Below are 5538 nucleotides of genomic sequence, written 5' to 3'. Positions count from 1 at the left end.
AACGGGGTCAACCATGGGGTCAACACCCCTAGTAACGGGGTCAACCATGGGGTCAACACCCCTAGTAACGGGGTCAACCATGGGGTCAACACCCTTAGTAACGGGGTCAACCATGGGGTCAACACCCCTAGTAAAAGGGTCAACCATGGGGTCAACACCCCTAGTAAAAGGGTCAACCATGGGGTCAACACCCCTAGTAACGGGGTCAACTCCTCACTAAGTTGGTATTCTCTGTCCTCTCCTCTCTGAGTCGCTCTCAGCAAATATCTGAATCTCTCTGAAGCTTCAATAGGAGATCTATGTGAGGAGATCTATGCAGCACTCAGACTCTTGGTGAATTTCAGTCGTGGTGTTTACCGATCAAGAGGAACCCGCCGTTTTAACGACTCCAGACTGCTGTGGGCCCAACTTGGGTTCCTGCTGGTGAGAGCAGGGAACTCTGTGGCTCTGACAGCTTAATGAGCCTTAATGGTTTCTCCATGGTGAGCGCTGAGCCTCAGCATCTGGCTGCATTTACTGCCAGGCAGCTCCACTTCCTGCTGAGCGGCTCCACTTCCTGTGGTCTGAGGGCATCAGGCGGCGTCTCGCCACGGAAAGGATGAGCAGAAAATCCTTCCTGAGAATCAGCTTCATGGACAAACTTCTGCTGCTTCACCAGCCTGAACATCTCCGCTGCTCTCAGCCGGCCCAGTTCGCCCACACTGGGCCCAGTCTGTCCGGTTCCAGCGTTGGTCTGGTTCCGATCCGGTTCCGGCTGTGAGTCCTGAGCCTGTTTAGTCCTGGGGCCCCTTTGGGGGGTCCATCTGCAGCCAATCAGAGCCCTGCGGGCCGTTGGGGCCCCTGTGTTGTTTACCCATCAGCTCTGTTTACTAGAACCTCCAGAACCTCCGGCGGCCCGCCATGTTTACAGTTTGGACCTGAGTGTGCGTCTGCACCGCCGGCCCGTTTGATCTCTGCTGGAGTCCCGCTCCGAGGATCTGAAGGACGTCAGGCGGTTCTGATGCTGGCCGGGCCCAGAACGAGGTGCTCTGGTTCTGGTCCAATCTGAGGCCGGCCTGCAGATGTTCCTCATTACAGCCTCATCATTCCTCCCTTGTTCTGTTCTGATCCGATCGGCAGTGAAATCAGCAGGACCAGGAGAGAGGTCCTGGTCGTCTCCCATAGTAACCGTTTCCATGACAACCTGCTGACCAAACCTGCAGGCTGCAGGTAAACGTTGGAGCCCCAGACGGAAACGAGATTAGAAACGAAAACGGAAAATTATTTCAGAAAAACTATCAAAAACTGAAAGGAAGGAAAAGTTCTGAACCGGACCTCTGGGGCGGCTGGGTTCTGGTCCGGTCCAGACATGGACGTGGTTCTGATGGCAAGGAGAGAACCCTGTTGCTATCCCACTCTGATGGGAAGGAGCGGTCCAGAACCAGAACCTGGAGGTTCTGTAACATCTGGAGCGCGGCGGTTCTGATTGGCCCGTTGCAGCGCCAGATGTTTGCTCTCTGGATAATCCAAACACGTCGTATGGAAGGTATACGGGCCGGGCCAGAGTAAACTGCTGTCAGGATGTGGTTTACATCTGAGCCCTGAGGTCCAACAGAACCATCGGACAGTCCTGATGACATCACAGCGATGACATCACAGTGTTGTCATGTCCAGGAAGCCAAATGTCAAAAATATGAGAAACGGCAGTGAGTATAAAACGCTCCACCAAGCAGAAGTCCTCCTGACCACCGGGGGGCGTCGCCTGGATAAATGCTACATGGATGTAGCATTTATCTACAGTGGCTGACAAACACACAGCAAGCGGCGAACGCTGCAAACATGAACCATAATGACACAAAACGCAACAGAAAAAGCTGCAAACGAAAAATGCTGACATCACAGGAAATGGAATCAAAAACTACCAGCAACAAAACAAAAGCAACGAAAACGCAGCAACCATAAAAAGAAACAAAAGGAAAAATGCCACAAACGGCAGCGAAGTCCTCCGGGCCACCAGGGGGAGCCGTCCGCCAAATCGTATTTGACCAGAACCTCTGTGAAGACGGGACAGAAGCTGGAGGAAGAAAGAAATCAGCCTGTTGTGAAACTTTGTGTGGTTCAGAAAAACCTGGCGGACGTTAAAGCGCCCCCTGCTGGAGGCTCAGAAACAGACGGACCCAGTAAGAACAGCAGAACCTCACTGTGTTCTGTCAGTGATGCGTTCAGGAAGAAGCGGAGAGCCTGAAGTTCGTTCCTCAGCTGGGCTCACAGGCCGCTGTTGTTTCTGGATGATTCCCAGCTTTTCCCTGGAACGCGTCAGGAAAGACAGCTGGCCGCTTCCCGTCCCATCGCAGCGCCGCAGCGGTTCCCCCGACGACACGCCGATCACAGGCCCGCCAGGTTCTGATCCGTTGGCTCAGAGATGTTTTTGGTTTTTACGCTCTGCTTTGCCAGTCAGAGATGATGAAACGGACCAATTAAAGCCTCAGAACCAAAGTGGCTCCTTGTGAGTCGCTGTGTTTGTTCTGGACTCGGAGAGAAAACGTCTGTCGGTTCTGGTTCTGTTGGGTTCTGGATTTTTATCCCATGAAGAAGATAAATGAGTCAGAAGAATAAAAACTAATCCAGACGGAAGCAGGACAGTCGGGTCCAACGTGCTGCTGCCACGCCGGCTCGGCTCGGTCCACCTTGACTACAGAACCGGTTCTGATTCTGCTGTGGGTCTCGGTTGGACCAGAACCAGGGAGAGTTATTCCACCAAAGACCAGATCACAGACAGGAAGTGATGTCATCTATCTGCCTGACGAAGAAACGGATCTGAGCAGAACCGCTCCGGTTCCGCCGGTTCTGCTGAACCGGGATCAGTACGGCAAGATGTTTACAAATTTATTGGCCACAAATTATGGGCTGCGGTTTGTAAGGATGGTGGAAAATGAACGGCAGTAATTTAGATAAACACGGTTAATCCGTCCAACTCAACATGTCAGCCAAACATCTAGCTGGTCCATTAAATATCTGGCTGCTTGTTTAGCCAGCAGGTTGGATGCTCCGTTTGTCATCTAAATACTTCGTTTTTAGCTTAATGTCCAGCTAAATATTTAACTCATTTTGACCTAAATTGTTGCGATTCATTTTTGACGGACTTTATAAAACGGTTATTCTGACCGTGGAGGAACCTTCGGTCTTCTGCTGCATGGTTCTGCCGAGCTAACRGCATGAAGCTGCTCCAGGATGTTATTAAATATAAAACGGCTTGCCCTATGCTGCAGGCCCTTCGGTTCCGGTCCAAAGCAGCAGCAGCTGCTGTAGCTGCACGGCGGCGGTTCTGTTCAGTCCAGATCCAAACCAGCAGCAGCTCCTTGTTTCTGACAGCTGGAACATCTGGATCTGTGAGAACTTCCCACATCTCCATTCAGAACCATCAGGAGGTTCCAGGCTTCGGATCAGAACCTGAACCAACCGGGAAAAATAGCTTAATAGCTTAAAATAGCTTAATCGGTCTGAGAACCGAGAGACGGTTCTGATGGAGCAGCTGCTGGGTGAAGAGGAAGAGGAGGAGGAGAGGAAGAGGAGAGGAGGAAGAGGAAAGGAGGAAGAGGAGAAGAGGAAGAGGAGAGGAGGAGAGGAAGAAGAGGAGAAGAAGAGGAGGAGAAGAGGAGCAGGAGAAGAGGAAGAGGAGAAGAGGAAGAGGACAGGAGGAAGAGAGGAGAGGAAGAGGAGAGGAGGGAGAGGAGGGAGAGGAGGAAGACAGGAGAGGAAGAGGAGAAGAGGAGAGGAAGAGGAGGAGGAGAAGAGGAAGAGGAGGAGGAGAACAGGAAGAGGAGGAAGAGGAGAGGAGAGGAGGGAGAGGAGGAAGACAGAAGAGGAGGAGGAGAGGAGGGAGAGGACAGGAGGAAGAGAGGAGAGGAAGAGGAGGAGGAGAAGAGGACAGGAGGAAGAGAGGAGAGGAAGAGGAGAGGAGGAAGAGGAGAGGAGGAAGAGAGGAGAGGAAGAGGAGGAGAGGAGGAAGAGGAGAGGAAGAGGAGGAGGATCAGCTAGTGTTAGCATTCGTAGCTGGAGCAGTGAGCACGAGGGTGATTGACAGCACTAGGACCCTCCTCCTGGCTCTGATTGGTTGTTTCTGACTCTGGTGGATTCTGTAGTTACCACTGGGGGAAGCAGACGAGCTCGTTTTTTCCCACAGATTGTAATGATAATATTAACAAATATGTAAAAAACATATTTTTTTATAAGTTAAACACTGCAGCTCATATTTCACTGTTTCTGTGCAGATTTTAACATTTTGTTCACATTTGATTTTGTAATATTTTGCCTGAAGCCGCCTCAGTGCTGCCTCAGACTCAGAGGCGCCCCCTGGTGGCGAGCAGGTGCAACAGCCAGCGTGGTTAGCATCGATCGATAGCGTCGACCACGCCGTCTCTGCAGGTGACAGGAATGAAAACGGTACCTGGTGCAGGTTCAGCGCCGACTCAACAGCAGCACAGCAGGAGCCTCCAACCGTCCTGCCAAACCAGAACGCAGCAGTGAACAAATGAGACCGAAACATCGGATCAGAACCGCAGACATCTGAAATATTCACTTTCAGGTGCAGATCAGGGATTACAAGGTTTTAATGTCCTGAAACGAAAGTTTTCTTTTTCTCATCCACCTGTGAAATGGTGAGTTCCAGCCGCTTCCTCTTGATGATCTGTGGAAAGATGGAAACACAGCAGCAACGAGAGCGAAGCAGAGAAAGCAGCAAAAAGAGGAAACGTTCATCAGACGCAGATAAACGTGTAAAATGTTCTTCACAGAAACAAGATGGCAGCCGGTGAGGTGGAGAAACGGGCAAAGAGGCTTTGCTTCAGGCAGCGGCGGCTCGTTGGGCCCGGACTGAGGCTGGAGCCATCAGACGGTCTGGGCCCAACGAGCCCACTCAACCCTGAGGTCCATTTCCTGAATCGCTCTCAGACTGGAATGTGAGCAGCTGGACCAGAGCTCCCAGTAAACAGCATGAAGAACTGGGACCTGGCAGCATAAACAGGAAAACACTCATCAGACTGGAGGACCCATAAACATGACCTCTGACCTCTGCAGCCGCACCTAACGGAGGAGAGAGTTCAGACCAGACAACAGGAACAGATTCAAGGTGTTGGAGACAAACGCTCCAGGTCCGGTCCGGCTCTGACCATCAGAACCAGGCGCTCCATCAGGGGGCTGAACCCGCCAAAATAAACCCACCGATATATTTAAATAACTCCGCAGGGCCTCTGCTCTTCTGCGCCAACATTTCTCTGATCTAAACTTTCTGTAGTTAACAAACAGTTTCAGGTTTTTCTTCCAGTGGAAACTGGAGCAGAAAGATTTGAAGATGATGATGAAGGGAGGAACCTTCATCCTGCTGATCGTAATCTGATTGGTTCCTGGCGCCGCCGGCTCCGGCTGACGACCGAGAGCTGGAAGTGTAAACTCTGACCAAACAAGGCCTGCAGGAGGCACACACACACACACACACACACACACACACACACATACAGGACACACACACACACACAGGACAAACACACCTACACACACACA

At 51.6% G+C, this 5538-nt stretch overlaps 1 protein-coding gene across 1 annotated transcript in view; it reads right to left on the bottom strand.

Annotated features, from left to right (window-relative positions):
- col6a4a (collagen, type VI, alpha 4a) overlaps window positions 1-5538 on the bottom strand; it is a 58163-nt gene that overhangs the window by 50420 nt on the left and 2205 nt on the right. Inside the window, exon 2 of the mRNA XM_008430656.1 lies at window positions 4427-4481. The gene's annotated coding sequence lies outside the window, so the exon portion shown is untranslated. The remainder of the gene's footprint in view (window positions 1-4426; window positions 4482-5538) is intronic.

Source organism: Poecilia reticulata, linkage group LG16 (genome assembly GCF_000633615.1).
Source record: "Poecilia reticulata strain Guanapo linkage group LG16, Guppy_female_1.0+MT, whole genome shotgun sequence".
In the NCBI taxonomy this organism is placed as follows: Eukaryota; Metazoa; Chordata; class Actinopteri; order Cyprinodontiformes; family Poeciliidae; genus Poecilia; species Poecilia reticulata.
This window is presented reverse-complemented; position numbering and strand designations above follow the sequence as displayed.